Below are 17,353 nucleotides of genomic sequence, written 5' to 3'. Positions count from 1 at the left end.
AAGAATGACCTGCATCTACACAGAGGAACATGGATGAATCTCTCAGGCATAATGTTGAAAAGGAGAAATTGACACACAGAAGCCCTAAGAAACTAATACCTTGAGTTACTGAGTATATTATTTTCTTCAGTCCAACAAAAACTTTTCTTTCTTTTAAATGTTAGAGGATGGGGAAATGGGATACAGAAGGCAGAGACAGGAAGATGCGGGACCTTTGCACTGAATGTTCCCTCTGTTGTAATGTTCCCCTCCTTCAGCCCTTTATTCACCATGACCATATCTCTCCTGATGCCATTAATTTATTTTTCTCCATAGAATTTATGCATCTTACTTGTTTCTTTCCTGTCTTCCTCCACCAGACTTCAAGCTCTATTAGAATAAGAACTTTTGTCTTTTTTCACCTTGTGTATCCTTAGCACCTGGCACTTAGCAAATATTTGTTGAATTAGTAAATAGTCAACTTAGTAACTAATTGAATTACTAAATAATCAAACAAGTGAGTAAATGAATGAATGACCAGCTGGGATGGCACACACGAACGCTTCGGGAAGAGTTAATGATAAGTTTAGATATTGTCAAGTCAGAGTCCTCACGGGAGGAGCCCTGCTTTATTGATGATATTCATCAGATAAAAGACACAGCTGTGGAGTTTCATCTCTTAGCAGCCAGTGTCCCAGACCAACCCAACTCTCCTTTTCTCAGGAACTATGGTGTCTGCTTCACTGTTTAAGCTGAATTCCATATTTGCTAATTGCGTTCTATCTTCCCAGCCTGGACTGTGCCTCCTCTCTTAGACATTCCTTTATCCATTGTCCCCTCTTCGGCAATGTTAACCGGGCTTTATCTCCCATCTTACATTGTTGGGCGGTATAGTGGGCTTTCCAGTAGGAGAGGGTGTCTCGGGTTAATCTAATCTGGATAAAAGCTAAAAGTTTGATTAAGACAAAATTCAGGTGGAAAAATAAGGAAAGAAATTTTAGTCTCATTCTTTGAACATCTATTACACACTGGCGTCTTTCATGTATATTATCTCATCTCTTCATGTTAACCCTGTGAGATAATAGTAATAGTTACCACTTATATCGGGCTTAATATGCCAAGCCCAAAGCACTTTGCTTGTATTATCTAATGCAGCAGTCCCCAACTTTTTGGCACCAGGGACCGGTTTCGTGGAAGACAATTTTCCCACCGACGGGGTTGGGGGGAGATTCAGGTGGTAATGCAAACGATGGGGAGTGGCAAATGAAGCTTCGCCGCTCACCTCCTGCTGTGAAGCCCTGTTCCTAAGAGGCCATGGACCGATACCAGTCCACGGCCCAGGGCTTGGGGATCCCTGATCTAATGCATGTACTATTTAATGCCCCTAGGAGATAGGTGCTTTTATTAATGAGATTCGAAGAGGTTAAGTAACTTGCCCAAAGTCACACAGCAATAGTCATGGTGGAGCCAGGATCCAAAACAGACAGTTGGGGTCCAAAGTCTGTGCTCTTAACCAACAAGCTGTAATAACCCAATAGGCTATTATTTGACTATTAGAGGGTATTGCTATCTCCTGATGAAGGAATCAGGAAAAAATAATTTTACTCAATGTCACAGTGCTAGTAAATGGCAGAGCCAATATCTGAACCCAATTTAGACTTTATATCAAACTACCTATGTACATAGACGCTTTGTTGTTTTCAGATGCATCTCAAATTTAGCATGTCCGGAAATATACTATCCCAAACCACTCTTCCTCTAGGGGTCTCCACCTAAGTAAATAGAATCTCCATCTACCAATATCCTTCATGCCCTACATCCAACCAGTCACCAACTTTCATTGCTTCTCCCTCCAAAGTAGATCACAAACTCTATCTCTTATCTCTGCCTCAACATCAACCATCCTTTCTTCCTTATCTATTGCAATAACCTTTTAATTGCTCTGGTTCTACATTTGCCCACTTCTAACTCTCCACACAACAGCCAGAATGATTTTTGAAATGGGAATTTGCTTATGTCACTTACCTGCTTAAATCCTTTTTAAACTTTGAGGCTTATGATAAAATTTAAAATCCTTCATAATGTGGCCCTTAACTAACTCTCCAGCTTATTTCCCACCTTGTTCATACACTCTAGGGGCACTGGCTTTCCCTGTATTCCTCAAAGATACTAAGTTCCTTCCCAATTTGGAGTCTTTACATATACTGCTCCTCTTATTATGTTCTTTCCTCCCTTCTATTACCTTCCATTTTTTAACAGCTTTATAAAGATGTAATTCACACACCAAAAAATATGCCCATTTAAAGTGTACAGTTCAATGGTTTTAGTATATTCACAGAGACGAGCAACCATGACCACAATCAATTTTAGAACATTTTATCATCCTCAAAAGAAAGCTGAAAAAATATATATGTATATGTATATATATATAATCAATTTTAGAACATTTTTATCATCCTCAAAAGAAACCTGAAAAAAAAGAATATATATATATATAACTGAATCACTTTGCTGTACAGCATAAATTAACACAACATTGTAAATCAACTGTAGTTCAATAAGATAAAATTTTAAAAAAGAAACCTGTACCCATTAGCAGTCACCTCCCTATTTCCTCCAATCCCTCCAGTGCTAAATAGTCACTAACCTATTTTCTGTCTCTATGGATTTGTTTATTCCGGATATTTCATATAAATGGAGTCGTATAATATATGGTCTTTTTTGACTGGCTTCTTTCAATTGGGTAATGTTTTCAAGGTTCATCTAAGTTGTAGCATGTATTAGTACTTCACTTTTTTTTTCTTACCAAGTATTATTCCACTGTATGGGTACACCACATTTTTGTTTATACACCCATTGGGTGACATTCGGGTTGCTTCCACTTCTTGGTTATTATGACTACAGCTGCTCTAAACATTTGTTCCACGGAGGGACTTTAGCCTTTACTCAGAATGAAGTGGAAGACTATTTCAGAGCTGGGGCCAGAGGAGTGATGATCTGACTTGACTTTTAAAAGAATCATTCTGGATGTTTTGAGAGTAGACTGGATGTGGGCAAAGGTAGAAGCAGGACGTCTAGTTTAGAGACTATTGCAGTAATCCAAGAGGAAGACAGTTGTGGGTCAATTTAAGGCAGTGTTGGTAAAGAAGGTGATGACAGAGGTCAGATTCTGGAGATATTTTGAAGGTAGAACCAACAGGATTTGCTGACAAAATGGATGTGTGGTAGGAGAAAAAGTGAAACGTCAAAGATGACTTGGAGTCTTTTAGCCTGGGTAACTAGAAGGATGGAGTTGCCATCCCTAGAGGTAAGAAGAACTGAGAGGGAAGCAGGTATGGGGAGAGAAGATGAGGAGTTCAGTATTGGACATGGAAAATTTGAAATATCTATTAGTTGTTCAGGATGTCAAGTAGACAGATATAGATTATAGATATCATTTTATTTGCCCTTGTATCATCAAATAACATACTACTAATTTAATTTTTTACTCATTCAGTGAACAATTAGTGAAAGCCTAGATGTTTAAGGCACACCTGTAGATATCCGATAAAGATAATCTAACTCTGTTTATGCCTCTGACAGTATTCTACATACTGCCAGTGAAAGCAGCATGGGGTGTGGAGACAAGAATGTTAGTTCTGTCTCTGTTGCAATTGATTATGTGACTTTGGGCAAGTATCTTCATTTGTTTGTGCTTCAATTTCTTCAACTTTAAAATGGGGGGTTGGATTTCCCTGGTGGTCCAGTGGTTAAGAATCCGCCTGCCAATGCAGGGGACACGGGATCCATCCCTGGTTAGGGAAGATCCCACATTACCACAGAACAACTAAGCCCATGTGCCACAACTACTGAAGCCCGCGCACCTAGACCCCGTGCTCCACAACGAAGAGTAGCCCCTGCTCGCCGCAACTAGAGAAAGACCGCGTGCAGCAATAAAGACCCAGCGCAGCCAAAAATAAATTTTAAAATAATGGGGGGTGTGCAAGATGATAGCCAAGATCCCTCCCCCACCCCAGCCCTAAAAATCCTTCCATTTGCTTACCTTAATTGAAACCTAGTTTTCCCCAGTTTACAACATTTCCTTAAACTTTGCTGAGGAAGGCAGCTACTTTTCCTTCTGTTAATTCACTGAACAAAGAAAAAGAAGTTGGTCTATATATTCCTGACTCTCCATGGCCACTTCCATACCTTTGTTTCTCTTTCATAAATTTAACAATCTCTTCTTTAAAAAACAAACAAATGAATCCTTTTATTCTTATTACAAAAGTAGTACATATTCAATGTAGACTAAAATTTAAAATTATGTTGCATCTTCTTTTCCTTTGCTAATTTCTTTTTTTTTTAATATTTAAATTTATACCTTTTTTACATCTTTATTGGAGTATAATTGCTTTACACTGCTGGGTTACTTGCTGCTGTATAACAAAGTGAATCAGCTATATGTATACATATATCCCCATATCCTCTCCATCTTGTGTCTCCCTCCCACCCTCCCTATCCCACCCTTCTAGGTGGTCACAAAGCACCGAGCTGATTTCCCTGTGCTATGCGGCTGATTCCCACTAGCTATCTATTTTACATTTGGTAGTGTATATATGTCAATGCCACTCACTCTCTCACTTCGTCCCTACTTCCCCTTCCCCTTCCCCATGTCCTCAAGTTCATTCTCCACATCTGCATCTTTATTCCTGTCCTGCCCCTACATTCTTCAGAACCTTTTGTTTTTTTTAGATTCCATATATATGTGTTAGCTATACAGTATTTGTTTTTCTCTTTCTGACTTACTTCACTCTAGGTCCATCCACCTCACTACAAATAACTCAATTTCATTTCTTTTTATGGAGTAATATTCCATTGTATATATGTGCCACATCTTCTTTATCCATTCATCTATTGATGGACACTTCAGTTGCTTCCATGTCCTGGCTCTTGTACATAGGACTGCAATGAACATTGTGGTACATGACTCTTTTTGAATTATGGCTCTCTCAGGGTATATGCCCAGTAGTGGGACCTGGGTCATATGGTAGTTCTATTTTTAGTTTTTTAATGCACTTTCATACTGTTCTCCATAGTGGTTGTATCAATTTACATTCCCACCAAGAGTGCAAGAAGGTTCCCTTTTCTCCACACCCTCTCCATCATTTATTGTTCGTAGATGTTTTGATGATGGCCATTCTGACTCGTATGAGGTGATATCCCATTGTAGTCTGGATTTGCATTTCTCTAATGATTAGTGGTGTTGAGCATCCTTTCATATGTTTGTTGGCAATCTGTATATCTTCTTTGGAGAAATGTCTGTTTAGGTCTTCTGCCCATTTTTGGATTGAGTTGTTTGTTTTTTAATATTGAGGTGCATGAGCTGCTTGTAAATTTTGGAGATTAATCCTTTGTCAGTTGCTTTGTTTGCAAATATTTTCTCCCATTCTGAGGGTTGTCTTTTGGTTTTGTTTATGGTTTCCTTTGCTGTGCAAAAGCTTTGAAGTTTCATTAGGTCCCATTTGTTTATTTTTGTTTTCATTTCCATTTCTCTAGGAGGTGGGTCAAAAAGGATCTTGCTGTGACTTATGTCATAGAGTGCTCTGCCTATGTTTTCCTCTAAGAGTTTTATAGTGTATGGTCTTATATTTAGTTCTCAAATCCATTTTGAGTTTATTTCTGTGTATGGTGTTAAGGAGTGTTCTAATTTCATTCTTTTACATGTAGCTGTCCAGTTTTCCCAGCAACACTTATTGAAGAGGCTGTCTTTTCTCCATTGTGTATTCTTGCTTCCTTTATCAAAGATGAGGTGACCATATATGCGTGGGTTTATCTCTGGGCTTTCTATCCTGTTCCATTGATCTATCTTTCTCTTTTTGTGCCAGTACCATACTGTCTTGATTACTGTAGCTTTGTAGTATAGTCTGAAGTCAGGGAGCCTGATTCCTCCATCTCTGTTTTTCATTCTCAAGATTGCTTTGGCTATTTGGGGTCTTTTGTGTTTCCATACAAATTCTGAAAATTTTTGTTCTGGTTCTGTGAAAAATGCCATTGGTAGTTTGATAGGGATTGCATTGAATTTGTACATTGTTTTGGGTAGTATAGTCATGTTCACAAAGTTGATTATTCCAATCCAAGAACATGGTATATCCCTCCATCTGTTTGTATCATATTTAATTTCTTTCATCAGTGTCTTGTAGTTTTCTGCATACAGGTCTTTTGTCTCCTTAGGTAGGTTTATTCCTAGGTATTTTATTCTTTTTGTTGCAGTGGTAATTGGGAGTGTTTCCTTAATTTCTCTTTTGGATTTCTCATTGTTAGTGTATAGGAATGCAAGAGATTTCTGTTCATTAATTTTGTATCCTGCTACTCTACCAAATTCATTGATTAGCTCTAGTAGTTTTCTGGTAGCATCTTTAGGATTCTCTATGGTTTTTTTCTCTATGTTTTTTTCTTATCATGTCATCTGCAAACAGTGACAGCTTTACTTCTTCTTTCCAATTTGGATTCCTTTTTGTCTCTGATTGCTGTGGCTAAAACTTCCAAAACTATGTTGAATAATAGTGGTGACAGTGGGCAACCTTGTCTTGTTCCTGATCTTAGAGGAAATGCTTTCAGATTTTCACCATTGAGAATGATGTTTGCTGTGGGTTTGTCATATATGGCCTTTATTATGTTGAGGCAAGTTCCCTCTATGCCTAGTTTCTGGAGAGTTTTTATCATAAATGGGTGTTGAATTTTGTTGAAAGCTTTTTCTGCCTCTATGGAGACTATCATATGGTTTTTATTCTTCAATTTGTTAATATGGTGTATCACATTGATTGATTTGCGTATATTGAAGAATTTTGAATTCCTGGGATAAACCCCATTTGATCATGGTGTGTGATCCTTTTAATGTGCTGCTGGATTCTGTTTGCTGTATTTTGTTGAGGATTTTTGCATCTATGTTCATCAGTGATATCAGCCTGTAGTTTTCTCTTTATTGTAACATCTGTGTCTGATTTTGGTATCAGGATGATGGTGGCCTCATAGAACAAGTTTGGGAGTGTTCCTCCCTCTGCTATATTTTGGAAGAGTTTGAGAAGGATAGGTGTTAGCTCTTCTCTAAAAGTTTGATAGAATCGCCTGTGAAGCCATCTGGTCCGGGGCTTTTATTTGTTGGAAGATTTTTAATCACAGTTTCAATTTCAGTGCTTGTGATTGGTCTGTTTATATTTTCTATTTCTCTCCTGGTTCAGTCTCAGAAGGTTGTGCTTTTTTAAGAATTTGTCCATTTCTTCTAGGTTGTCTATTTCATTGGCATATAGTTGCTTGTAGTAATCTCTCATGATCCTTCGTATTTCTGCAATGTCAGTTAATACTTCTCCTTTTTCATTTCTAATTCTGTTGATTTGAGTCTTCTCCCTTTCTTTCTTAATGAGTCTGGCTAACTGTTTATCAATTTTGTTTATCTTCTCAAAGAACCAGCTTTTAGTTTTATTGATCTTTGCTATTGTTTCCTTCATTTCTTTTTCATTTGTTTCTGATCTGATCTTTATGATTTCTTTCCTTCTGCTAACTTTGGGGTTGTTTTGTTCTTCTTTCTCTAATTGCTTTAGGTGTAAGGTTAGGTTGTTTATTTGAGATGTTTCTTGTTTCTTGAGGTATGATTGTATTGCTATAAACTTCCCTCTCAGAACTACTTTCGCTGCATCCCATAGGTTTTGGGTAGTCGTGTTTTCATTGTCATTTGTTCTAGGTATTTTTTAATTTCCTCTTTCATTTCTTCAGTGATCTCTTGGTTATTCAGTAGCATATTGTTTAGCCTCCATATGTTTGTATTTTTTACGGTGTTTTTCCTGTAATTAGTCTTATAGTGTTGTGGTCAGAAAATATATTTGATATGATTTCAATTTTCTTAAATTTACCAAGGCTTGATTTGTGACCCAAGATATGATCTATCCTGGAGAATGTTCTATGAGCCCTTGAGGAGAAAGTATATTCTGTTGTTTTTGGATGGAATGTCCTATAAATATCAATTAAGTCCATCTTGTTTAATGTATCATTTAAAGCTTGTTTTTCCTTATTTATTTTCATTTTGGTTGATCTGTCCATTGGTGAAAGTGGGGTGTTAAAGTCCCCTACTATTATTGTGTTACTGTCGATTTCCCCTTTTACAGCTGTTAGTATTTGCCTTATGTATTGAGGTGCCCCTATGTTGGATGCATAAATATTTACAATTGTTATATCTTCTTCTTGGATTTATCCCTTGATAATTATGTAGTGTCCTTCTTTGTCTCTTATAATAGTCTTTATTTTAAAGTCTACTTTGTCTGATATGAGAATTGCTACTCCAGCTTTCTCTTGATTTCCATTTGCATGGAATATCTTTTTCCATCCCCTCACTTTCAGTCTGTATGTGTCCCTAGGTCTGAAGTGTGTCTCTTGTAGACAGCATATAGATGGGTCTTGTTTTTGTATCCATTCAGCCAGTCTATGTCTTTTGGTTGGAGCATTTAATCCATTTACACTTACGGTAGTTATTGATATGTATGTTCCTATTACCATTTTCTTAATTGTTTGGGGTTTGTTTCTGTAGGTTTTTTCTTTTCTTGTGTTTCCTGCCTAGACAACTTCCTTTAGCATTTGTTGTAAAGCTGGTTTGGTGGTGCTGAATTCTCTTAGCTTTTTCTTGTCTGTAAAGGTTTCTTGTCTGTAAAGGTTTTAATTTCTCTGTCAAATCTGAATGAGATTCTTGCTGGGTAGAGTAATCTTGGTTGTAGGTTTTTCTCTTTCATCACTTTAAATATGTCCTGCCACTCCCTTCTGGCTTGCAGAGTTTCTGCTGAAAGATCAGCTGTTAACCTTATGGAGATTCCCTTGTATGTTATTTGTTGCTTTTCCCTTGCTGCTTTTAATATTTTTTCTTTGTATTTGATTTTTGATAGTTTGATTAATTTGTGTCTTGGTGTGTTTCTCCTTGGATTTACCCTGTATGGGACTCTCTGCACCTCCTGGACTTCATTGACTATTTCCTTTCCCATATTAGGGAAGTTTTCATGTATAATCTCTTCAAATATTTTCTCAGTCCATTTCTTTTTCTCTTCTTCTTCTGGGACCCCTATAATTCGAATGTTGGTGCATTTAACGTTGTCGCAGAGGTGTCTGGGACTGTCCTCAATTCTTTCCATTATTCTTTTTTTATTTGCTCTGTGGTAGTTATTTCCACTCTTTTATCTTCAAGGTCACTTATCCATTCTTCTGCCTCTGTTATTCTGCTATTGATTCCTTCTAGAGAATTTTAAATTTCATTTATTGTATTGTTCATCATTGTTTGTTTGCTCTTTAGTTCTTTTAGGTCCTTGTTAAATGTTTCTTGTATTTTCTCCATTCTACTTCCAAGATTCTGGATCATCTTTACTATCATTACTCTGAATTCTTTTTCAGGTAGACTGCCTATTTCCTCTTCATTTGTTTGGTCTGGTGGGTTTTTACCTTGCTCCTTCATCTGCTGCGTATTTCTCTGTCTTCTCATTTTGCTTAACTTACTGTGTTTGGGGTCTCCTTTTCCCAGGCTGCAGGTTTGTAGTTCCTATTGTTTTTGGTGTCTGCCCCCAATGGTTGAGGTTGGTTCAGTGGGTTGTGTAGGCTTCCTGGTGGAGGGGACTTGTGCCTGTGTTCTGGTGGATGAGGCTGGATCTTGTCTTTCTGGTGGGATGGACCGTGTCCGGTGGTGTGTTTTGGGGTGTCTGTGAATTTAGTATGATTTTAGGCAGCCTCTCTGTTAATTGGTGGGGTTATGTTCCTGTCTTGCTAGTTGTTTGGCATGGGGTGTCCAGCACTGGAGCTTTCTGGTCGTTGAGTGTAGCAGGGTCTTAGTGTTGAGATGGAGATTTCTGGGAGAGCTCTTGTCAATTGACATTACATGGGGCCAGGAGGTCTCTGGTGGACCAATGTCCTGAACTTGGCTCTCCCACCTCAGAGGCTCAGGCTTGACACCTGGCCAGAGCACCAAGACCCTGTCAGCCACATGGCACTATATTAAATTCTCCCAGTGATATCTTGTTCTTGAATAGTTGTTTGTTGTACTGCTTCTCTTTCCCAGAAGAGAATGTAAAATCCTTGAGTGATGTTTCCTAGTCTCCCTGATACCTGCTGGTCTTGGAAGGTCTCCTGGGAGGCGGGGAGGCAGCTGTTCATCAATTCACTCAGGCTGGGGAGGAGTACAGCAGCCACGACTGGGGTGTATACAAAGTGCCTGTGGTGGCAGAGACCAGCAGGCAGTTGCAACAGTCTCCTTTGCTAATGTCTTGTAACACTGTGCTCACAGCTCTGGTATCATCTGTAAATTTTGTCTGCTATTATAGTTACTTGTGTACTAGGAGATTGTACATCTCATGAGGTCAGTGATTGTGTCATACACATTTTTACAGTTCTCATAGTGTTCAGTTCATTGCCTTGTCGATAACAGACATCCCAAAAATGTATACTGAATTAATGAGCGAGTCAATCAACCAACTATAACAAAATAAAATTTAAAACATTTAATATACAGGGGCTTCCCTGGTGGTGCAGTGGTTAAGAATCCGCCTGCTAGTGCAAGGGACAGGGGTTCAAGCCCTGGGCTGGGAATATCCCACATGCCACAGAGCAACTAAGCCTGTGCACCACAACTACTGAGCTACCGAGCCTGTGCTCTAGATCCCACAAGCCACAACTACTGAACCCCCGTGCCACAAATACTGAAGCCTGTGCGCCTAGAGCCCGTGCTCCACAACAAGAGAAGCCACTGCAGTAAGAAGCCTGCAAACCACAACAAAGAGTAGCCCCTGCTCACTGCAACTAGAGAAAAGCCCACGCACAGCAACGAAAACCCAACATAGCCAAAAATAAAATAAAATAAATAAAAAACATTTAATATACAATAAATAAAATTTCCCAGAAAGACCATTCTGACATCTGTGGGTAGTTTTTCTGCTCTTTTTGAGTTTTTATGTAATATCATTAAACCCCCTTTGATTTTATATATACCTATGAGATCACTGGAATTATCTCTGGCACAGGCAAGATATTTCTAATTTTTGAAAAAAGTAGCATAATGGAAATATCACAGCAAGTAGAATCAGCAATTTGAATTCCAATCAGTCACTAAGTAGCTGTGTGAGTTTGGGCAAGTTCCTGTCTCTTCTTAAGCCTCAGTTCCCAGTGTGAGAAAGCGAGAATTGCAGACCTTATATTCTGGGCTGATGTGGGAATACAATGAGATAATTAATGTGGAAATTCTTTGCAAACTGAAATGACCATATTAAAAAAGTCATCTTTAAAAAAATTAACTTCTGAGAAGATATACTATTATTACATTATTTTTACTGTTAAAAGGATCATAATTCTTCAATGGAATAGATTAGCTGACGCCTAGTTTAATGCTAAGATTTGATAGGGATTTTACTAGAGAGGCATGTTTTGTAATTTTCAAATAAGGGGACAGAGAAATATGTCCATAAAGATTTTGGAAATGTATAAAATCTTAGGGCCACCACACGTGACTACACAATTCCAGGATCTCCATCCACGTGGACATATATGAAGGCCTCTGGTCTTGTATAGATAGCATAGCAGTCCTGGTAGTCAGCCATGTGGTTAAAAAGCATGGAGAGCCTTAGAATGGAGCACCAGATAAATTCTGTGGATATTTTCAGAGATATATTTATAATTTATAGATGTTTAAGCCTCAAGGAAAAAAGGTGTTGGGGGGAGATAAAGACCATCTCTAATTTTTATGGGGTAAAATCTTGAGGTAAGAAAGACTTAAGACAGCTTGGGGCTCAATATGATTGTTTGACAAGAGGAATTGTTTTAAGCAAGACATTGAATCACTGTCAAATATGTTTCATTCCAGCCAATGGGGAAAAACTTATAAAGCCCTTTGTGAGCCAAATTCAGAGCTATGAATGCTGGAAGGGGAAGACCCTTATCCATTCCCAGTGATACCAGGAAGGGAAGCAGCAGCAGTTTTGGAATGAGCCCAGCAAGTGTCAGAGAAGCAGGGAGACCTGGAGTAGCTGTAGCATCAGAAACAAAACTTCATCCAGGACCCCATGGGAAAGGCAGCCACTTGGGGGCTTGGGATCCCAGTGACCTCACTGAGAAAGTTTAACAATATTAAAGGTGGTCCCACAGTAACAAAAAGAAAGGGTTAACACAAAGGGACTTGTCACTCAATCTTTTATAAGAATGATAAGCCTGTTCATCGTTTTTTATTTTAAGTCTTTTTTTTTTACAGTATTATTTAAATTCAAATTTTCCATTTTTTAACCCAATTCGTAATATAGTCATAAAGAATATATTATCTCACAGTTGAATCTGGGCAAAGTATTTTGTCTATTTCCCTAATCTGTGAGTTGGAGTAAAGGTTAAAGGTCACTGCCTCAAGGTAATCACACATAAAAGTTTGTGTTCTTTCCTTGAGTATTCCTTCTAGGTCATAATCAGTAGTTATTCAGGTTTCAGGATTTGATACAGATACGCTCTCTTAAAATAGGGCAGGGGGCTTCCCTGGTGGTGCAGTGGTTGAGAGTCCGCCTGCTGATGCAAGGGACACGGGTTCGTGCCCTGGTCTGGGAAGATCCCACATGCCACTGAGCGGCTGTGCCCGTGAGCCATGGCCGATGAGCCTGTGCTTCCGGAGCCTGTGCTCCGCAGCGGGAGGGGCCACAGCAGTGGGAAGCCCACACACCGAAAAAAAAAAACTAAAATAAAATAAAATAATAAAAAAAATAAATTAAATAGGGCAGGAAACAGAAAACAGGAGAAAATATTAGGACTAATGTTTGAGGAAGTGCCTTAACCCTTAATAGGCATGTTTCTGTATTTTTTTTTTATTTGAAGGATAATGGATGTCTTCCTTGAATTACCTAAATGATTCATTTGATTGAACTCGATATTATGATAGTACAGAGTCAGGATGAACTATTTACTAGCACGCGTGACCACGGGCAATTGACTTCAGCTCTCTGTCCCTAGAGTTTCCTGATCCGTAGAATGAGGAGACTAGCTCTGCTTTGAAGTGTTCCTAGGCAGACTAAATAAAGAATGTATATAAAGTCCCAAATAACATGCTCCATTCACAGTAAGTGTTTTATATTTCAGCAGTGTAATGGGAGGACTCCCTAGAAACTACATTCTGTCATGAAGGATTAATGCTTCACATTCGATAACTAACTGAAATTTCTAAAATGTATAGACAAATGAGAAAGGAAACTTAGTATTCTAAACCAGGCAAACAGATTCATCAAAACAGAAAGAGAGCTAAGGAGGAAAACAAGACTGTGAGTTCATGTAGACCAATAAAAATCTTCCTCTGAAAAAGCCTGGGAGGCTGTTGAAATTCTTCCTAGGCTTTGTCATCTGACCTCTAGATTATTTGATTGTATCTAAATAGGAAGAAGGATGATAGAATCTACACTCCTCCCCTCTGCAATTTACAAGTTGCAAAACTGGTCTGTGACCACCTTTGCCAGCAAATAAGGTATCTCAGCAGAATTAATTCTTTAATGCATAAACATCATCAAATTTTAGAGCCATAAGAACTCTTAGTTGTCGTTTGGACCTCATTTTATAAGAAGGAAGTTATTTTAGGAAGACTAAGGAACTTGCTTAAAATAGAGAAAGACCAAGATCCCAGATTTGGGGTGATCTGATTTTTGTTCTTCTGTTTTCTTTGTTTTTGTTTTTCAGTTTAAATGAATTGAATTTTTTAAAAATCCCAGATCTTCTCATTCCTGGTCCTGGGCATTTTTCACCACACCACATTGATTTTGTTCCTGTTTTGTTTTGTTTTACATGTAAAGGATTCTGTTTCACCAAAGAAACTGAGGGGAAAAGAGACTTTACATTCATATACCTATTCCTCTGCCTCCTAATCCATAACTCTTATACATGTGGTTTTCAATCAGAGATATTTAGAAACATAGGATGATATGTTTTAGTAGTAGTGCTAAAATAACTTAGCACTCTTTTTAAAAAGACATCAAAATTGATACCTGGCACCATAACATCACAATGTCTAGATTCCAGTGAAAAATTGCAAAGAAGCAAAAAAACGTGCAAAGAAGCAGGAAAATGTGACCCATAACTAGGAGAAAAATAATATAAACAACTCAGAAATGACAGATGTAGGCAGGAGCTTTAAAACAGTTCAAGAATTTAAAGGAAAATATAAATACAATGCAGGGGAAATTAAAAATTTGAAAAAGAGTAGAATGGAAATTCTACAGTTGAAAAATACAATATCCCAAATTTTAAAAATTCACTGAATGGATTTAACAGCGTAGGTACTACAGAAGAAAAGATGAGTGACTCTGAAGACATAGTAAACTGAAATATCGCTAAGTGAAACACAGAGAAAAAAGACTGAAAAACAGTGAGCAGTTACAATGGCTTGTGGGATAACACAGACATATCTCGTTTTATTGCACTTTGCTTTATTGTGTTTTGCAGATATGCATATTTTACAAATTGAAGGTTTGTGGCAACCCTGCACCTATTGGTGCCATTTTCCCAACAGCATTTGCTCACTTTGTGTCTCTGTGTCACATTTTGTCAATTCTCCCAGTATTTCAAAACTTTTTCATTATTATTATATTTGTCATGGTAATCTGTGTTCACTCAACTTTGATATTACTTTTGTAATTGTTTTGACATTTATTAGCAATAAAGTATTTTTAATTAAGATATAGACATTGTGTTTTTAGACATAATGTGATTGCACATTTAGTAGGCTACAGTATAGTGTAAACATAACTTTTATATGCACTGAGAAACCAAAACATTTGTGTGACTCACTTTATTGCAATACTTTATTGCAGTGGTCTGGAACTGAATCTAGAGTATCTCAAAAATATGCCTATTTGCCATGTAATATATATGTAATTTGAATCCCAGAAGAGGAATAAAGCCTGAAAAATCTCCAAATTTGATGAAAACTATAAATCCACAGATCCACGAAATTCAACAAATAGCAAGCAGAATACACACACACACACATACACACACACACACAACAAAGGCACATCATAAACAAATTACTGAGCACCAGTGTAAAAAGAAAATCTAAATGCAACCAGAGGAAAATAAACATATGAGACATTGTCAGAAAAAATTCTAGCCAGAAAAACATATAACAATATACTGAAAGTTTCTTGGGAAGATGTCAATCTGGAATTTTATACCCAGGAAAAATATCCTTTAACAATGAAAGTGAAATATAGATTCTTTCAGACAAGAACATGAAATTTATTGCCAACTGACCTGCACTACAAGAAATAATATAGGAAGTTCTTCAGGCTAAAGGAAACTCATCTCAGTGGATTGGGGCATGGATTGTCCCTGATCCAAGGTTGTGGCCAATTGCTAAAACCCATAAGTGGTAGCTTGAAAGAATGTTCTGGTGAAGGGGATTCCTTGGTTGGTGTAATGATTCAAGCATGGGAGTGGGAGGAGATGCATACAGAGACAATGTAATTGGCTAGTTGTTACTAAGCTATATCTTACAGGTTCTCCCTCCTACAGAGGGATAATGGAAAAAGCTGAGGGCAATTAACAATGGAAAATTAATTGTGAAGGCCAGAGATCCTTTGTGGTATCTTAGAAAGGGCCCTGCATCACCTGCAGTGAGAAGCAGAAAAAGTTAAAACCAAAAAGAACTAGAGAGAGTTCCTAACTTCAAAGACAATCAAAGACAATTGAACACATAACCAAAGAACGTCCATCATGCCCATGTCAGTGATCTGGCTGGGAAAGCCTAGGATCCTGACCCATGGAATAGAGATAACTGCATATCCCCTGAAGATTTTTGCTCCCCAGACTTATCCAAACCCTCAGAACCCACAGAGGTGGCCTACCCTTCCTCACTTAGAGCCAGCATGCTCTTCATAGAGGAAGACACTCGAAGGATCTCTTCTTGACGGGGCACCTGGACCCAGCTGCCAAGCCAGTCGTTCCACAGAGTAACGGCATAAGCCAGCTGAGTTCATGTTGAGCCTGGTAAGAGAGGATAAGGTTAGTACTCCAAATGCACTGTGAGAATTCATAAGCATGTTCCAGGTGGAGCCAGGGGTTACCTGTGGTACTGGATTTTAGAACATTTTATCAAAGGAACATAAACCTGAATAAGCGAGAGTTTATTAACTCGGTGGGAACTCTCTTGAGATATTGAATGTAACTCTCTTTTGAGATATTGGATGTAACACCCTTCTAAGACACTCAAGCGACAGTGCAAACTCACTGCATGGGTGGCTGCAGGAAGTAATGGCTTATGCCAAGATAAATAAAAATGCTTGAATTTCTGTGTATATGGTGGGCAGAGAGGATAAAAAGTTCAGGCAATGGACACGCTGGGGTAGACATACCATGTAAGGCTAAAAGACCCACCAGAAGACTTTGTTCCATGGAAGTCCCAAAGATCATGCAATTTACCAAGGCAATCAGGTATACACCAGTGAGAGAGGCACCTGCATCACCAAGAAGTTTAGTGGTGGCTTTCCTCTAAAGGGCAGGTCTGACAGTAAGAGAGGTATGAGAACTTAGCTCATTGTTAGGAAAGGGGATGAGGCCAACAGGTAGTGTTTAACCACCAGAAGTCAAAGGCTCACAATGATCATAATGGGCAAAGTTGATGTAGCATCTAAGATACTGACCCACAGAATTGTAGAGATGGTTAATAGAACACAGTGTCCCTGGAGGCAAAACAGATGGGCAGTCGAAAAAAGGTACTGCTTTATGCCTCTAATAAAAACAAAGCAAGAATAGATAAACAGGGAGCTGAAAACAGTGGCCTCAATAAAAGTTGATGCTTCCTTGATCAGTCTCTGACCTGTGGCAGATACCAAACGTGGAGTCCAATTTTTTCAGTCTGGGTCCAACCAGGAGATAGAAACCACACTGTGATTTAAACAAGGGAAGTTCAATATAAAACTTATCAAGCAATGATAAAAGAGTAAGTATAAGATATAAATATACCTTGGGGCTGAGGGAGAGTAACCAAGAAAGGACAAACAAGTACAGGAGTTCAGACCTCACTGGAGAATGTGTAGCTGCAGTCCACTAGATGACGAAAAATTCTCTGATTTCCCAGACCACAGCTGGTCCACAGTTGCTGGGAAAGCAGGAGACAACCCTCTGGAACATAGGCAAGCCAAAACCAGTTGGCATGCACAGGTTGTAGGAGAAAGCTACTTCCCTGAGTAAGGGAGCTGAGAGTTAGCTTGAGTTTGTCATTTTTTTCGCTGTATGTGCTGAAGTGCTCTCAAAAGAATCCATGCCAGGGCTTCCCTGGTGGCGCAGTGGTTAAGAGTCCGCCTGTCGATGCAGGGGACGCGGGCTTGTGCCCCGGTCCGGGAGGATCCCACATGCCGCG

The sequence above is a fragment of the Leucopleurus acutus genome (genome assembly GCF_964270905.1).
Source record: "Leucopleurus acutus genome assembly, chromosome: 2".
In the NCBI taxonomy this organism is placed as follows: Eukaryota; Metazoa; Chordata; class Mammalia; order Artiodactyla; family Delphinidae; genus Leucopleurus; species Leucopleurus acutus.
This window is presented reverse-complemented; position numbering follows the sequence as displayed.